Raw genomic sequence first — 20402 nt, forward strand, 5'->3', positions numbered from 1 at the left:
ATTAGCACACCAGTCCCACTCCCCAACACTGCTAGACTAATAGCACTGGGCTCTTATAGTAGTAGTAGTAGTAGTAGTAAAACAACAAAAAATAAATAAAAGCAGTCCTTACAAGGACTACTGTTATTGCAGCAGTCAGCAGATGAGATCAGAAGCAGGACAGCTGCCCACTGCAGCTACATACAGAGCACTGCAGTAGAAGGTAGATTACTAGCCAGCAAAGCTACCTAAGCTAAAATGTCCCTCAAACCCCTGCAGACTTCTGTCCCTCCAATAACAGAGCAGTATCAAAACGATTACTAGCCAGCAAACTTTCAACTGTCCCTGAAATCACTAACAGGCAGCAGCTCTCTCCCTACACTATCTCTTCAGCACACACAGGCAGAGTGAAAAAACGCTGCAGGGCTTCGGTTTTTATAGGGAAGGGGAGTGGTCCAGGGGAGAGCTTCCTGATTGGCTGCCATGTACCTGCTGGTCTGGGGTGAGAGGGCAAAAAAAAGCGCCAACAATGGCGAACCCAAAATGGCGAACGTCGCGCGACGTTCGCGAACTTCCGGCGAGCGCGAACACCCGATGTTCGCGCGAACAAGTTCGCCGGCGAACAGTTCGCGACATCTCTAATTGAGACATGGAAGTCTCACGGTATGAGGTGCAGAAGGACAGGAGCAACTTTATTATTATTATTATTATTATTATTATTATTATTATTATAAAAATGATTTCTCTTCAAAAAAATTTCTGGCATGAAGAGTGTATGGAAAATGCTCCTTTTTGTAAAAATAAGGTCCCTTAAAGGGGAACTATTGTGAAAATGGAAATTTAATATAAGCTTCATCATACTGATATAAGAAACTTTCTAAATACAATCAATTAAAAATGCTGTACTGTTTCTGAAATAATTAAGTTTTTCTTCACTATTCCTCTCTCAGCATCTGTTTCTCTTCATTCTGTCTTCAGGTGTCAGATATTTATTGACAGTTAGATCCAATATATCTTATAGGGGGGCTTCCTTTCCCAGCAGATGAATTAGAGCTCATTCAAATAACTGATTCCAGTACAAACACAATCTAACAAAATAACTGTCTTTTGCATCAATTCTGCATGTAGAGAGACATGATGTCTGGTTATTTTAGAGCTCATAATTAGAGTGAGCTCTAATACATCTTCTAGGCAAAAGGAGCCCCCCTATAAGATATATTAGATCTAACTGTCAATGAATATCTGACATCTTTACTTTTCGTCATGGACAGCACCATTCACAAGAAATCAGCACCTGTACACAATTATTTATAATAATTGCTACAATGTATAAATAATTGTGCACAGGTGCTGCTTAATTGGCTTGATAAAAGACCAATGTTGGTCTGAAATGTTATGTTTTTCTGGGTCGGTGCCCATGTCTAAATAAAGGCGTTTTAAAGAAAACTTTCCTGTGAATGTTGCTGTCCATGACGAAAAGTAAAGATTAAGGCTGAAATTGTGGGACGTGCATCAGTTTAAAACAATTTGGAAGGTATGAGTGCTGACTAAACTCTTGCTGAATGAATATATGACACCCAACTGCTGCATGAAGACATAATGAAGAGAAACAGATGCTGAGAGAGGGATCGTGAAGATAAATATGATTACTTCAGAAACAGAACAGAATCTTTAATTGATTGTATTTAGAAAGTTTCTTATTTCAGCTTATGATGAAGCTTATATTTCATTTTTATTTTCCCAATACTTCCCCTTTAATATCATTAGCACCAAGCACATGAGGTCCTTAATCTGGCTCTCACTGCAGTGACTGAATTGAAGATGTTAAAAATGTAAAACAAAAGTTCTCTGGTTTAGCCAAGAACAACAATAGACTCTAGAAAAAAAATTCCCAGCCAATAACAGGCCAAAAACTATTTCACAGTAGTTTGATGCTCCACGGAGTACTGTTTTTAATATCCACAGGGACTGTTTCATACCATATAGATAAATTCAGTGTTTTAGAACACAGACTGCAGGGAACGATGCTTTTTTTTTCTCTTTCCAGTAAATTGATTGCTAGTTTCTCAACATAAGTGCAGTCGGGTTCTTTAGGGATATGCAATTGTGGAAGGATAATTGTTCCGTGCTCGTGTATATTTAAAGACATTTGGCGAGGACACCATTTAACTGCACACTAGAGGAGTGCAATGTTTTCCTCATAGATGCAAATCCTGTTATGTCCTAATATCAGCTTTTAACTTACATGAACATGGAAAATATTAAAACCCACATTTCAAGAACTTAAGAAATCCAAAAATAATCTGATTTTAAGGATTTTAGTTGTTCATTAAAGTGTTATAAACTATAGTGCATAAAACTAACTTTTTAACATTTCTAGACAGTGTGATTTTATATCAAGGATTTCATTCATTCACGGCCCCATGTGAGGAAACTTTGGGCGACTATTTAAAACGCATCACCGCGTGTGCTTTAGCGCAGGCGACTTTTCTTTGTAGCCTATGGGAAAACACGCTGAGGCAGTTAGGGGAGATTGTCGCTCAGAAGACGAGGTGATTAGTCGCCAGGCAACAAAATCTCCCGAATCTCCTCGTGTGGACTAACCCTTACCAGTGCAGGGCAACACTACATGATATTGTCTTTACTTTTAAACACTTTCATTTTCTGGTATTTCTGTTCCTTTAAGGAGTGAGTTTATGAACTTGGTCTTGGGTTTCAGGCTTTTGTGCAAGTTTAATTAAAAAAATTTATATTAATGAAGTTAATGGGCCCAAAACCCAACATGGGTTCATTAACTCAAATTTGGGTTCCATAAAGATTTCTCAAGCCCCCAAAGTTCAAGAAATCTTAAATAGGCCCCCATGGGGACCAAAATCTGTCTTCGTTGTTTCACTGTGTCCAAAAGTGCATTACAGATCTCAGAGTTTTAAATTACCTCACTGTACCCAATCAATATTACACAGTAGCTTATTGTGCCCCAAGAAGAATTTTAAAATATGAATGTACATTAAAAGTTATAGGTCATGTTGATCATTTTTTTTGCTGACAGGTTTGTTTTTGTAAGTAATTGTCACTTGAAGTTTCTAAACCTGACTGTCTTTCCAACATGACTGTCCCATCTCAGCCTGACAATTGAAGTTTCTAATGCTAACGGACTCCTGCTGCACAAATATGGCAGCCCCCTCATACAGGAAGTAATGGTAGAGTAAACAAGTTAATACTCACAAACCAGGGTTACCGATAGGCAACCACTGTATAGGTAGGTGGGGAGATTATCCTGACCCCACTCAGGAATAAAACGTCGCTCTCTGTAGAAAAAGAAAAAGGGGATGATACCCCTCCACTCGGGGTGGACTCGATATAGTAGTAAGACAAAACAGAGGCGCCAAAAGGATAAAAATAGCTAAAAGCACTTAAAAACCCAATGGGTAATTCAGAGGAGGTAGTAATGAACTTACCTCCTCCAAGCAGACACCAACGAAAGTGGTAATTTTCAATAATAGTTTATTCACAAAACAGTATTGCAATGCGTTTCGCAGGCATTTCCTGCTTCATCAGGCAATATTCCATACTACCTCCTCTGAATTACCCATTGGGTTTTTAAGTGCTTTTAGCTATTTTTATCCTTTTGGCGCCTCTGTTTTGTCTTACTACTATATCAGACAGGTAATGTAAAAGCATTGTGTAAATACTTTATGGCACAGTTATAAGTAGCTTTCTCTCACCACTGAGCAGGCATTATATAATCACACTGTAATCAAGTGACATTTGCAATCACAAGAAGGCTGCACTCTGGAGTTGTAGTACATTAATAAGGGACCACAAAAAACTTCACTACTGAACATTATTTCCATGAATATATATTTAGAAAAAATTACAAAAGTTGATTTACTGTACCTGCAAATCTATATGACCTCTTAACCAAAGTAAATATTGTTTATTTTTATAATAAACAGATTATATGGGTAATCCTGTGAGTTTATAAAATCAGAGAATCACTTCCTTAAAATGTTTTCTCAACTTCTTTTTTCGTTCAAATATGTTGTTTATTTTCTTTGGTCCTTCTTACCTCCAGGGTCATTCTCATTTCTAAACCAAGACAAAGGGGTAAGTTCAATGCCCCTAGATCGCTGAGGTTGTTACACAGTAGAATTAGCAAGAACAGAATTTCAAGCCTTGCTTTGGGAGTAAGACTCAGTGTAGAAGTGTTTAGGGATCCAATGTCACTGTCAAGATCCAAGTATTCAGCAATTAAAAGGCTTGGCACTGCTCTATACATGAAGGATGATGTTGATTTCTTACAGAAAGAATGAAGCGTAGTGATCCAAGTGATTAAGGCCAAGCTAGAGTTAGAAGTGACCATAAAGGATTCAAGGCAGCGAGTAGAAGTAAAAGAAAGCAGCTTAAAGACTAATGTAGTAGGGCTAGTCTACAAGTCTATTACAATCACAGAAGTTTACAGATCCACAAACAGGGTTAAAGCACCAAATATATCTCTATCTATTGTTGGTCATAAATCATGTTCAAGTTTGAAAACCAGAGGCATCAAAGGAAAATAAACCTGCCACGGAGCTGAATCTTGTCACACCAACTGCATTCACCGTAGCTTCAGAGAATTTTCCCCTACACATCACAAAACAAAACAATGAAGTTTATGAAGGAATTTTTATGGCAGCAATCAAGTTGCCAGTCCAATGATAAAAGAGCTTTTTTTTTCCCCAAGTCTGCTCCACTCATACCATTAGTTGCCTGTGTTTGCGGCACTGTATGGGAAACACATTGTACACATTGAATACTGTTACATAGTTACATAGTTACATAGTTAAATTGGGTTGAAAAAAGACAAAGTCCATCAAGTTCAACCCCTCCAAATGAAAACCCAGCATCCATACACACACCCCTACCTACTTTTAATTAAAATTCTATATACCCATACCTATATTAACTATAGAGTTTAGTATCACAATAGCCTTTAATATTATGTCTGTCCAAAAAATCATCCAAGCCATTCTTAAAGGCATTAACTGAATCAGCCATCACAACATCACCCGGCAGTGCATTCCACAACCTCACTGTCCTGACTGTGAAGAACCCTCTACGTTGCTTCAAATGAAAGTTCTTTTCTTCTAGTCTAAAGGGGTGGCCTCTGGTACGGTGATCCACTTTATGGGTAAAAAGGTCCCCTGCCATTTGTCTATAATGTCCTCTAATGTACTTGTAAAGTGTAATCATGTCCCCTCGCAAGCACCTTTTTTCCAGGGAAAACAACCCCAACCTTGACAGTCTACCCTCATAATTTAAGTCTTCCGTCCCTCTAACCAATTTAGTTGCACGTCTCTGCACTCTCTCCAGCTCATTTATATCCCTCTTAAGGACTGGAGTCCAAAACTGAACTGCATACTCCAGATGAGGCCTTACCAGGGACCTATAAAGAGGCATAATTATGTTTTCATCCCTTGAGTTAATGCCCTTTTTTATGCAAGACAGAACTTTATTTGCTTTAGTAGTCACAGAATGACACTGCCCAGAATTAGACAACGTGTTATCTACAAAGACCCCTAGATCCTTTTCATTTAAGGAAACTCCCAACACATTGCCATTTAGTGTATAACTTGCATTTATATTATTTTTGCCAAAGTGCATAACCTTGCATTTATCAACATTGAACCTCATTTTCCAGTTTGCTGCCCAGTTTTCCAGTTTAGACAGATCACTTTGCAAAGTGGCAGCATCCTGCATGGAACCTATAGTTTTGCACAATTTAGTATCATCTGCAAAAATAGAAACAGTACTTTCAATGCCCACCTCCAGGTCATTAATAAACAAGTTGAAAAGCAAGGGACCTAGTACAGAGCCCTGCGGTACTCCACTAACAACACTGGTCCAATTAGAAAATGTTCCATTTACCACCACTCTTTGTAGTCTATCTTTTAGCCAGTTCTCTATCCAGGTACAAATACTATGTTCCAGGCCAACATTCCTTAATTTAACCAGTAACCTTTTGTGTGGCACTGTATCAAATGCTTTAGCAAAGTCTAAGTAAATCACATCCACTGCCATCCCAGAATCGAGGTCTCTACTTACATTCTCGTAAAAAGAAATTAAGTTAGTCTGGCAAGATCTATTACGCATAAAACCATGCTGGCACAAACTCATAGTATTATGATTTGCTATGAAGTCCAGTATCTTATCCTTTATTAACCCTTCGAAAAGCTTTCCTAATACTGACGTCAGACTAACTGGCCTATAGTTTTGAGGCTGAGAACGGGATCCTTTTTTGAATAGAGGCACCACATTAGCAATTCGCCAGTCTCTCGGCACTATGCCAGATCTCAATGAATCCTGAAAAATTAAGTAAAGAGGTTTGGCAATCACAGAGCTAAGCTCGCTAATTACCCTGGGATGAATACCATCTGGCCCTGGACCTTTGTTAATCTTAACATGTTCAAGTCTCTTTTGAATTTCTTCATGTGTGAACCATGCATCATTAGTTGTATTACTAGAATTGGGAGTGTTAAGAAGGAAACCTTCACTTACTGGTTCTTCATTTGTGTAGACAGATGAAAAATACGAGTTCAGAATCTGCGCTTTTATTTTGTTTTCATCAACCAGCTGACCCCCCTCTGATAGTAAGGGTCCCACCCCTTCCTGCTTCATTTTTTTACTATTGACATATTTAAAAAATAATTTTGGATTTTTTTTACTGCTTGCTGCAATATCCTTTTCTATAGCAATTTTAGCTTGCCTTATAGCTTCTTTGCATGATTTATTGGCCTCCTTGTACCTTATAAATGTTTCGGCTGTACCAGCTAACTTGAAAGCCTTAAAAGCACGTCTTTTCTTACCCACCTCAACACTGTTCTCCAGACAAGCACAACAAGAAACCAAAAAAGGTTCATAATAAAGGGGATTACCTTGTAGGAGAAGCCGCTGCTGCAACTTTCCATGCTGTAAGGGAGCTGTAAATAAATGAAAATATTGATTTTGAAAAGCAATTTATCAGCCATCCATCAGAGCAAACTTAAGCAACAACAACAACAACAAAAAATAACATTATAGAAATTTCCCACAAAGCAACAGGGAAAAAAGTAGTATAATAGAGTTCTTAGTTACATTCCTTGATTAATGTTTCATTTACTTTCCTTTATTAAATCTATCACTTTAGCTTGCAGTCCTTTGGAGACCTGTCTGGAACACAAAGAGTTTAGTACTGTGCTGCACTGTGCTTCACTGCTAAGCCACCGGCCTCGGTTAGAAATCGTTTTGCTGAGTAAGTGTTCAGCCATATATATACATCATTTATAATATAGGAAATGTACTTTACCTGACACACATCAGTCGGGCCTCCCAAACTGGGCCACTGACTCAATAATGTATGTGATCTTGCAAAAACAGAACATGCCGTTGATCATGGAGACTCATTTATGAATGGCAGGTCAAGGTGCAAAGTGCAAACAACGGGCACCACACTTGGTTCCCTGAGATGCAACTCATGCCATTCCTCATTCCATCAACTCATTCCAGTGTGTATGTATGTGTGCCAGTGTTTGATGGTGCTGCAAGAACTCAGCCCACACCCCACAACATTGGAGGTGCAAGTTCTCTGTGGATTGACCCTAAGGGAAAGCTTAATGCACACTCTACCTTTAAGAAAACAAGTGGTTTAAAGGACAAGGAAAGGCAAAAAAATAAAATCCCATTTTTACTTTCTTTAATGAAAAAGAAACCTATATCCAATATACTTTAATTAAAAAATGTGTACCATTTTTATAAGAAACACAACTGTATGCAGTGAAATTCTCCCTACATTTACTGCTGTGGATAGGAATTGTCAGATTGTCCCTAACTGCTGAGCAGGGAAAAATCATACTTATGAACAGCAGGGGGAGCCCCGCTTTACTTACTAGCCATTCAGAACTCAAGCAACTTTGTTTATGACGATCCCTAAGCAGCCCAGACCACACTGAGCATGTACAGGGTCAGGGTCAGGCAAAGATGTATAACAAAGTTACAAGATGACAGCCACCTGTGGCCAACTTTGAAAGCATAAATCATTTGTTTGATTAGGCTTGTGGTGCAGTAAGTTCATGTTTATGTTTAATATACAAAATACAGAATTTGTAGCGTATTCTATTTTAGACTTTCCTAGTCCTTTAAGGATTCAAAGGTTGAGGCTTTGGTGCTACAGCACTGCAAATTATGCAGGCACTATATAAATAAATGTTAATAATAATCATAATACTTGTTGAGTTCTGCTGGAATTATTGTACATCCCTAAGGAAAGACACAACTAGTTATAGGCAAATCTGTCCCGGAGAAAACGGCAAAAAATTAGCAAAACGCATTGAAGTCAATGGGTGTTAAAATTATTAAAATTGTTATTTTTACACGAGTGACAATTATTATACACGCAATTATTTTGTCCAAATTCATCAAAGTCAACGGGCGTCTGATTGATTTTGACGCGTGACTATTTATATGCACGCAACAATTTTTTTTGTAGCAGCAAATTTGTCACAGAATGTTTTGCAGTGGTTTCGCAAAAATATTCGCGGGTGGCGAGACGTGAAAATTTGCTGCAAAACACGACTGCCGAATAAATTCACCCATCACTAGACAGCCTGGGGTTTTCCAGATAATGAATAATTTCCGTAATTTGGATCTTTATACCTTTAGTCTACTAGAAAATCATTTTAACATTAAATAAACTAAATAGGACAGTTTTGCCTCCAACAAGGATTAATTATAGCTTAGTTTAGATCAAGAACAAGGTACTTTTTTTTTTTATTAAAGAGAAAAAGGAAATCGTTTTTAAAAATGTGGAGTATTTTGATAAAATGGATATGGGGGATGGCCTTCCTGTAATTTGGACATTCCTGAATAACGGATCCCAAACCGGTTTTAGCAATCCTAATTATATATTTTCCAAAGATTGTATGTAAATCAATAATGCATCAATCAAAGGGGAATGGTCATTAAAGTATAAGCCTCACAGGTGTTCCGGAAAATAATATGTTATATTTATATTATTTTATATATAATATAAAATGTTTAATTAAGCAGAGAAGCATTGAAAAAAATGTATCAGCTTAATGCTCTAGTCGTTGTGATTGGTTAGAAGAATGTGGATTCTTCTGTCCATATGGCTCTGTCGCCTTCATTTATCTCACTTAAATTATTATTGTTATTTTTGTATTCTAAATGCGCGACCATTTTATGGGTCTTGATATTTGCTATGTCCTTTAAAATGTAATAAAAAAGTATGAGATTACAGAATCCCTTTAATCTCTAGTGATTAATGATAGATACATTATTTCATTTTATAATAATAACAGAATATGGGTAATTCGTACACACAGAATTGAATCAAGGCCCATGTAAGCAGCTGCAATAGAAAAAATGGTAATAAAGAAAGAAAAGAGAATAACATGCAGTTATTGAGGAATCACATCTCTTTAGATAGTCAAGTCTACTCTACAGCGCATGGCAAGCTAAAGTAACATTCTTTCATTTGATATCAGGGAAACATATAAAAAAATAAGTGTTAATTCACATCAGGACAAAATACCATGCGATTCATATTCAGACATTGTCTTATAACTTACTCGTGCAATATGTATATGGAAAAGGGTTGTCTGAAACTCCCCAGCAACAAAGGATTGTTAGAATCAACAAGGTTCCTGTTCAGTATAATTTCTTGGTCCTGCTCAATACATGTTCTATTATGAGATTATGGAACATTGGATTGTTCCCAATGCATTCTAGTACTAATGAAATGTACGTCTACTCCACTCCTAGATAAACACAAATGCAATTTCTCACTGCAGTTGTACGTTGTCATGAGAGTTATCTGTATTATATTTATCTGAACTAGTCCTAGGGATAATGTCATGGAGAGTGTCCAACAAATGACAAGTGTGCTGGTCTGTTGAGAGAAGTACAGAGGTTTAAAGAACCACAAACAGGGTTAAAGCACTAACTATAACTCTTTCTATCACTACTATTCTGTTATATTTTTCTAGAATGCTCAGGACTTGGGGTTATCCACATAAAGAATCTTTTCATAATGTGGATCTTCATACCTTAAGTCTACTAGAAAATCAAATAAACCACAAAGGCTGGTTTTGCTTCCACTAAGGATTAATTTTATCTTAGTTTGGATCAAGTACACGATTCAGTTTTATTATTACAGAGAAAAAGGAAATCAATTTAAAAATTTGGGATTATTTGGATGAAATGGAGTCTATCGGAGATGGCCTTTCCATAATTGAGAGCTTTTTGAATAACGGATTTCTGGATAATGGATCCCATACCTGAGGCATCAAAAGACAGCAAACCTGCCACAGAACCAAATCTTGTCACACCTGTTGCCTTCACTTTAACTTGTGTGAACATCCCCCACAACAACCATGAAGCAAACCTCAACCTGCAGCAACAAGCAATGCTGGTAATTGCCCTTTTATGAGGCACTTTAAAGGAAATATTTTGTGCACACCAATATACAGCTCCATAGACAAGTGCAACAAGAAATCAGTGGATCACAATGCAAAAGATTGTTTGCATTGTGATGTTCTTTTATATAATTTTTATTAATGAATGGGTCTTATGCCCTTCCAAGCCAATATAACCAAACTCAGCACCATCAATCTGTCTTGTCTAAAAACATCTCTGGATGCTTATGGATTATTGTCAGTCTTTAGATTCCTTCAAGGTATACAATAGTCTGAAACATATAGGCACATACCACTCAAGAGCCGTATAGAACTGTATTTAAAGGGATACTGTCATGGGATAACGTTTTTTTTCAAAACGCATCCGTTAATAGTGCTACTCCAGCAGAATTGTGAACTGAGATCCATTTTTCAATAGCGCAAACTGATTTTTTTTATATTTAATTTTGGAATCTGACATGGGGCTAGACATACTGTCAGTGTCCAGGGTCCCCCTATCATGTGACTTGTGCTCTGATAAACTTCAGTAACTGTTTACTGCAAGTTGGAGTGAAATCACCCCCCCCCCCCCAGCAGCCTAACAACAAAACAATGGGAAGGTAACGAGGTAGCAGCTCCCTAACACAAGATAACAGCTCCCTGAAAGATCTAAGAACAACACTTAATAGTAAAAGCCAAGTCCCACTGAGACTGATTCAATTACATTAAGTAGGCGAAATAACAGCCTGCCAGAAAGTAGTTCCATCTTAAAGTGCAGGCACAAGTCACCAGACTTGGGCAGCTGGGAAACTGACAAAATGTTTAGCCCCATGTCAGATTTCAAAATTGAATATAAAAAAATCTGTTTGATCTTTTGAGAAATGGATTTCAATGCAGAAATCTGCTGGAGCAGCACTATTATACAATGTTTTCCCATGACAGTATCCCTTTAAAGGCTACAGTACACCATAGATGGAGGATAATGATGGTTAAGAAAGTCTTAACCTCCCAAAAACACCAACAAACTGCTAGTTGCCAGTATATTATAAAAAGCCATCTATTGGTACAGTACCATCTCCAAACAAATATTTCACCTTCTTCTACTGCTGTAAACCTGTATTTAAAAGGGTTGTTCACCATTAAATTAACTTTTAGTATGATGTAGCGAGTGATATTTTGAGACAAGTCGCCCGAAGTTTCCTTGTGAGGCTACTTCGGGTGACTTTGGAAAACGAATCGATCCGAGTGCCATCCCGCCGGCAATTTTGATTCTAGCAGACGGGAAAGCTTTTTGGGGAGATTAAATCTCCCCGAATCTTCCCATCTGCCCTAAAGGTCGATACTGTGACCTCATCATCTGAAGATACTGGGGCTTATTTATAAAATTTGCTCAGAGCAAATGTATGAGTGGTGTATTGAATATGCAAACGGAATTGCGATTTTTTAATCCGATCTACTAATGTCCATACGAGCTTTTTATATGTGTTATAATCGCAAATATTTCTGCATCTGAGATACACCACGACTTTGATGACCTAGAATATATTCGCAAAACAGTTTCGCAAATTGCGAATTTAATCACCGCTATTTTCGTGCATGACAACCTCGCACAGTGATCGCACTCACGCAAACATTTGTGAGCCATTTGTGAATATTTGTGCGCAATGCGAATTTGCAAAAACTAGAAAGACAGGCAGAGCAGTGCAATATTTCAGCGTTCAGGAATAAACATGGCCAATACAACCATTTGTGAATAAATATGTGTTGCGCAAACTTTATAAATGACCCCCCACTGTGTAACTGTCACCACTCACCATATAAGAACAGTGATGCAGAGATTGGCTTGGTAGGAATCCTCAATAGTTCTTATTGGTTCTTTAATAATATAGACAAGGTTTTAACACTTCGCATATAGACAACAATGCACTATGACACTCTCGCAACAACAGTGATATATACAAAATGGGCAACAGATGGTCAGATGTGAGGCTCTCGCTTGCAGAAATACAAAGTGCTGTATCGCTTACCAGTCAGATGCGGGACGTTATGGCTCATCAACAGCTGGAGGGAAAAGGTTGAAGATCTGTTGTTCATAAAACAACCCTTATTTTCTGCTACAGCATATCATATTTTGTTTCTTATTGCTTTATATATAGAACCTGCACAAAATGTTCCCAAAGATGCACATATTTAGTAGAAATTAACCTGTAGGACTTACCCTGGTGGGCTAGTGGGGGGTGCAACGGGGATGCTCGTCGCACCCAGAGGCGGGGACGCCAGCCACGTCCTCCTTCCAGTACGCCGATGCACTCCTGGTTTGAAGTGGCGTGTGTACAGTCATCGCACTTTGGCGCAAGATTATAAAATTTGAAGGTGCAGGAGCCTTGTGCTCATTGCTCAAAGTTAGGTCTATTCTATATATCCTGGGTGTGTTTTTGCTGTGTTACTGTTCCTTTACTGATCCTGCCTGTCCCTGATTACATCTAGTTTGCTGCCTGTCCTGATCTTTGCTGTGTTTTTGACTATTCTCTTGGATCCTGTTTTGGTACTATGCTTTCGGTGTGTTTTGACCTTGCCTGTGACCCAGACTACTCTCCTGTCTCTTGAATTTGTACTGCTTAGTCTGACTTTTATGACCCGGCCCGGATTTGACTACATTCCTTGTTTCCCATTCTACAACACCACGCTTGGTTCCCTAGCTTGCTCAGAAATCACTCCTTGGTTCTCCCACAATAAGACCTGGCAGCATCTGAGTAGTGGACGGTTCCACCCAAAGCCAAAGGCAGCTGCTACAGGCAGAAGAGTGGGCCGAGACTGGAACCTTGGGATTGGTTCTGGGTTTAGGATACCCTGCGTTACAAAACCTAGAGCAACTGGACTTGCTGAGTGATCATTGAAGACATTTTTACTACTCATCTGAGCAGCTTCTTCCATTCAAGAAGTTGCTTGGATGAGTAGTGAAACATCTTCAATGATCACTTATCAAGTCCAGTTACTCTAGATTTATAGATATACCATGACCTGATTGAATTTAAGATGGAGTCCATCTTATTTTCTCCTCTATCACAATAGGGGGTTATTTATTAAATTCTAGGTTATATTTTTCACTAGAAAAATCTAATTTTTGAACTTTATCATCCCCCGATGCCTCAAAAAGCCTGAATCCAAAAATCTGCCATCTCAGACCTGTCGAGGTCCTGTATAAGTCAATGGGAGAGGCACCTCTCTCAATTTGAAGTTTTTGTGGTCTCTGATGGGCTTAGCCCAGAAATCCGGCTTTTTCGGGTTTATCTGGCAAAAACTAAAAAAATTCAAGCAATTCAGAAAAAAAGACAGAAAAATTTGAGCAATTCAGGAAACACTAAGAAAAATTAGAGCAATTTTTGGAAAAAGTCTGAAAAATTTGAGCATTTCTGGTTTTCGCTCGAATTTATCGAGTTTTTCTGTGATCTGATTAAATTGAGTATTTTTTAATAATAAGTAAGCTAAAATCAGGTATGGAAGTTTGGTTGTGGTTTTTTTTAATAAAATATGAGATACATTTTTGGATTTCAGTAAATAACCCCAAGGCGTGACAGTATGTACCATAAGTTTACATAATGTTTCATCTGCAAAACTCATAAATGCTATTTTCATTTCAATCACAAGCTGAGGGAGCAGGTTGTTGGTTTTTTTTTCCTTTTTTTCTATTGCTAAAAGAATGCCTACAGGAATCCTGCAAAGGGTTAAAAAAACAATATGACATGCAGCAAAACTCAAACTTATTAAGAACAAAGATTGTAACCCTCTATACACATTTCATACTACATTAGTTCAGCAGTGTCTCTCCCCCTCTTTTTAATAATACATTTGATGTTTTCCAGCTCGTATACAGACATGGATACATCATTCGTTTTCTACCATACCATAATATAGCCACTGTTGTTACACTGTCTATACCAGTGGTCCCCAACCAGTAGCTTGTGAGCAACAAGTTGCTCACCAACCCCCTCGTTGTTGCTCCCAGTGGCCTTAAAGCAGGGGCTTATTTTTGAATTTCAGGCTTGGAGGAAGTTTTAATTGCATAGAAACTAAGTAGACTACCAAGCAGAGCCTCCTTTAAGCTGTCGGTCCACATAGGGGCTACCAAATAGCCAATCAGAGCTCTTATTTGGCATCCCCAGGGACTTTTTCATGCTTGTGTTGCTCCCCAGCTCTTTTTACATCTGAATTTTGCTCACAGGTAAAAAAGGTTGGGGATCTCTGGTCTATACAAATGGAATAGCCCTTCCCAGATGCATAGGCTGATTTTGATTTGTTAAAACACTTTGTACAATTGGAACTCCAGTTTTCCTGCCCTTTGTGTATAAAATATAAATATGGCATCTCATATCCAGAAAGCTCAAACTACGGGAAAGACATCTGCAATAGACTCCATTTTAATCAAATAATCCCAATTTGTAATATTTGCTATTTCTGTGTAATAATAAAACAGTACCTTGTACTTGATGGCAACTAAGCTACATGAATCCATGTTGGTGGAAAAAAACTATCCTATTGGGTTTACTTATTGGTTAAATGTTTGGTCAGTGACCCACATGCTTGAAACTGTCAGAAGAAGAAGGCAATTAATAATAAAACTATAAACAAAATAAAAATAATGAAGGCCAATTGTAAAGCTGCTTGGAATTAGCCATTCTATTACATACTAAAAGTTAACTAAATAGTGAACTACCCCTTTAAGGTACGGTGATCCAAATCATGGAAAAATCCCTACTCTGGAAAACCCCATGTCCCAAGCATTCCAGACAATAAATCCCATTCCTGTACAACTGATACCATCACTCAACAGCCAAAGACTAGGACTAGGACTCAACAACAGCATTTGAAAGAACTGGGTTGATCACACAAGGATATGTGCATTGCTAACAAGCACATAATATATCAGATATCTGTGCTATATTGCCAAAATCCATCCCTTTCTTTCACCTGCTATGGTCAAAACATTCATGCATGCTCATTTCCTATCCCGACTAGATCACTGTAACCTTCTTCTAACTGGCCTCCCTAATTCCCATCTCTCCACTCTACAGTCAGTATTAAATGCTGCTGCCAGAATTCTTATTTCATTTTATAACGTGCTTATTATTATTCATAAACAAGTCAATAATGAAGCATTACCTAAACACAATTCCAAAAATTAAATGTAAAAGCACAAAGATACAATAGCAAATGATGCTCTTCATGGCAAACCAAGAGCATTAAAAGATCTAACAAAAGCAGGCCCGGATTTGTGGCAAGGCCACATAGGCCCGGGCCTAGGGCGGCAAAAAATAGGTGCGGCATGCTGCCCAGCCGCATTATGGGGACGTGTGCGTCCCCATTTAATTACAGCAGCTGCGCCGGCGTTTTTTCGCCGGCACGCTTGGAAGGAAAAGTGTAGGCGGGCACTAGGACCACACGGCCGCCTGGTCGGACCGCGCGGCCTAGGGGCGGCCGGCAAAGAAATCCGGCGCTGAACAAAAGATCATAAAAGTAAAGCCAGAATTCTTCTTCTCTCATTCAAAAGTGTACAGGCCCCTACCCTGCTGAAATCCTTATTATGGCTTCCCATTAAACAAAGAATAACTTACAAACTCCTCCTAATAACATTCAAAGCTCTTCACTCCTCGGCGCCAAACTACATCTCATCTCTGTCTCTCTATGTGCTCCTGGCCGAAACCTCCATTCCTCTCAGAGCTTGGTTGCACCCACCACTACTTCTGTTGTTTCCTGCATCAAACCCATCTGTCTTGCTGATCCTTATATTTGGAATGCCATTCCTGAATTATCCCTCAATGTATTCAGAATTAAACCCAAAGACTACTTCTTGGAGCACCTGCATAACACAACTGAGAACTGTCACTTACTGTATATGGCAGTGTCACCCACTGTAACCTACAGCATTTAATATCCCTCCAATTTGTGTCTGTAAGTTACCCTCCCATTGAGACTGTCAGCTCTCCAGGGCAGGGACTTCCAATCTTTTGTCTCCTTGATGCTGATCACTTAATCTGTATTGTAACTATCTTAAATATTATATACTGTTACTTATATATTATATATATGTGTATTGTATGTTTGTACTTATTTGTATTTATACAAAACCCCCTGTTTGTTCTACTAATTTATTGTTCTGCTGTACAGTGATTTGCTCTCAAGGAGTGCTATACAAGTAAAAATATACATAAATAAATAATACATTGTGCTGCTAAATAATACTGATTAGCCTTGCTTTTGCATATATTTTTTGTCAACTCGATCTCAATGAATCATTCACATTTTATCTCGGAATTCAGCAGTCAAAGGTAAGAACTATATTAAAGCAACCTTACATCAATCCTGTACTCCACAACCATAACTCAAAAAAATGTATGACCGTGGAGAAAAATTGCTGTTCTTGTAAAAAATAAAAAAAAGCTGAATTTACAGCAGATTTTCCTTTTTCCTTTCATCTGTAGATCATCATACAGTGTGAACATCCTGCTTGTAATAAATAAACAGTTCCAGCGAGCTGCTGCTACTAGGCATATACATTGCTGCAGCTGGAACATAGCCACTACAAAGAACCCGGCTTCACTAAAGCTTCCTTTCATTTTCCTAATGGAAACTGTATTAAAAGTCGAGTATGTGAGTACAAGAACAAACTACAAAAAACAATGAATGCAGAGTCCTTGTGAAGTTTTAATCCTAAAAGAAGCAAAACATTATTATACTAGACATTCTGTTTGTTTATTCTTTTTTTTTATGCATGAACTTTTTTTGGATATAGAGAAGAATGGGAAAAAAATCTCCTTTTTTGAATCATCACAAGCTTTGAACATTTGCCTCCTTTGCAAGTTATATACAGGCATGACAGCTGTTACCTGGAAATACGTTATCGAGAAAGCTGAATTATGGGATGGCTGACTCCCATGGATTCCATTTTATCAAAATAATCCAAATGTTTGTAGGGACCCATAGGGTTAATAGCCCCTATGGCTTTAAATCTCTACAGGTTCAGTTCCCTTAGTTGCTGGGCAGAAGGTAATGCATCTAAGTAAGTAGATTTACATATGTATACTATTGGCTAGCAGGTAGGGTGACCACTTCCTGACTCATTTTGATATGGTTCTGGGAAAGGAGTGGCACTTCCTCTTTGCCCTCTACCTTAAGAACAGGGTGGATTTCTGCTTTGGGCCTGTGCATGGGTCCAGTTAAAGTCGGGGAACAGGGCCCAGTGAATGAGGCATTAGATAGTGGCAGGTGTAGCTCCTGTAACAGTACACACTAAGGGGCAGATTTACTAAGGGTCGAAGTGAATTTTTGAAGTTAAGAACTTTGAATTTCGAACTACTTTTTGGGTACTTCGACCATGGAATAGGCCTAAAATTGACTTCGACTTCGATTCGAAATGAAAATACTTCGACTATTCAACCATTCGATAATCGAAGTACTGTCTCTAGGAGGTCCTATGTGGACCTCCTAGAATATATAGCCAACATGAGTATAATTGTACGATCGTACAATTAAATCATTCGATTCGAAGTACGATCATAGGATGTTAAAAATTCTTCGAATTCTACTTCAAATATCGAAGTATGCAATTCGATGGTCGAATTTCGAAGTTTTTTCCACTTTGAAATTCAACCATTGATAAATCTGCCCTTGGAGTATAAGTCAGTTAGGGTTGAGCTAAAAAGAGCAGTTCTGAGCTCCAACATAGAGTGGCAGTTTTGGAGGTATCTTTCCCAGGCCATATTGGCCTTAATACCATGTACTTCAAGTACAAATTATTATTTTAAAGACAAAAACATGACTGTGCCATGTTGGTCTCCAATCGTAGTGAACCTTTACATGAAAGAAGTGGAAAAGAAAGCCCTGAATACTTTCAAGGGAACAGAACCAAGTCATTGGTTCAGATATGTGGACAACACCTGGGTCAAAATAAAAGCACATAAGGTTCCAGCTTCCACTCAACACATAAACTTTGTGGAAAAAAACATCAAATTCATTAGGGACGACGGCAAACTGGCATTTTTGAACTGTGCGATGGTTATCAAAGAGGGGGAAACATGGATATTGAAGTACATACTGTAGGAAACCCACTGATAGTATTTTTTTGATTCCCATCACCCTCTGGAACATAAACTGTGGGTTATAAGAACTTTATACCATTGGGATAAAACTGTGGCAATCAGTGCAGAAGCAAAAGAGGAAGAATACAAACAGGAACTCTGAAAACTTGTGGATACCCAGACTGGGCCAAAATCAAAGCCAAAGACCAAACCAAGAAATAGAGGTGAGGAGCATAGCAGGCAAAGCAACATAGTCATCCAATATGTGACTGGAACATCAGAATGTTTAAGAAACTTCACATTCCTGTGTTTTTCAAACCCAGCAACACCCAAAGATAGAAGATGGTGAACACTAAAGACCCAACACCAAAGCACATGAAGAGCAATGTGGTCTATGCTGTCCAGTGTAGTGAAGAGTGCTCCAATCTTTACATTAGGAAGACACAACAACTGCTTTGTAAGATAATGGCCTCAACATATAAGGGCTAACTGCTCAGGACTAGACTCAGCAGTCGATCTACATCTCAAGGAAAAGGGATACTCCTTTGTTGACAACAATGTCCACATTTTGGATAGAGAGGACAGATGATTTAAAAGAGACCATTTATACTAAAGTGGAGAAATCATCCCTGAACAGAAGTGGGGCAACACCGCTTGTCATCAACATATAATGCCACTTTCACATCCTTACCCTGATGGCTTCACAAAAATTTACATTGAAAGATTAACACCTACTTCAAAGAAAATGATGGCAGCATTGTGACTGGATCACCCTTTCACACATCTGTGAGTTTAAGCCAACAATTTACTGAAGTTTGATGGAACTGTTGTGATATATATATATATATATAAAATATGTTTTATTTTTCATGTCATATCATTCAAGTTATATACAAGACAGTAGATGGTCATTTACCATCTAATTTTACTCAAACAGTCTTCAAGGGGCTGTCCAAATTCCAACATTTGTTCTCTCCTTCGGGGGCTGGCACTAGTGTATAATGGCAAATTGGGGAGGGAGTATTTACTAGAGCAGGGTGAAAAAGAGCAGAACATGGTGCAAACCATGATATTTTATGCAGACTTGTTCTGGAATGCTGCAGGTCACTACTTGCATGTGTCCAAAGAATACAGTGCTGCATGTGTTTGGCAATGCTATATGCAGGAAGATTGATCTGGGCAAGGAAAGCAGGTATAAGGTGCAGAGCGCAGCCCCCCCCCCCATTTGAATGTGCACTAAGGGGTGTAAATGTTATTGGAGACACTGTTTTCTGCATGTTCCTGCTTTACCACAATGGAAGCTAACAAACTATTACTGTATATCAATACATTCTTCATGGCTTTTCTTCAAATAGAACCTTTTATCAAACAAATGATTTTACAACAATAAAGAATATCAGGAAGGGTCAAGATCAGTGACTTAGAGGCATGTTTATCGAAGGTCGAAGTTAAAAAAAACTTTGAACTTCGAATTCAAAATGACCAACCGAATGGAGGTCAAAGTTTTTTTGGGGTCGAAGTGGGCCAAATTCAGCCTACTTCGGATTGTACGATCGTACTTCGATGGTACTTTGATTCAAATTTTTTTTTAACTTCGACCTTCGATCTCCCAAACTCCCCCAATTGCCTCCATACAGGTTGTAGGAGGTCACCCATAGGCTAAAATAGCACTTTGGCAGCTTTTAGGTGGCGAATGGTCGAAGTTGAAGTTTTAAAGAGAAAGTACTTCAAAAAAATTTGACCTTCGAATTTGGAAGTTTTTTCAAATTCGAATTGAAGTATGACTATTCCCAATACACAAAAAATAGCTCTAAATTCTAAGCTTTTCACTTTGAAACTTCACCTCGACATTTGATAAATCTGACCCTTAGTATTAAATCAATCATGTCAGAACCAATGCAAATAACCCCTGAAAAGT

The sequence above is a fragment of the Xenopus laevis genome, chromosome 1L, assembly GCF_017654675.1.
Source record: "Xenopus laevis strain J_2021 chromosome 1L, Xenopus_laevis_v10.1, whole genome shotgun sequence".
Classification (NCBI taxonomy): domain Eukaryota; kingdom Metazoa; phylum Chordata; class Amphibia; order Anura; family Pipidae; genus Xenopus; species Xenopus laevis.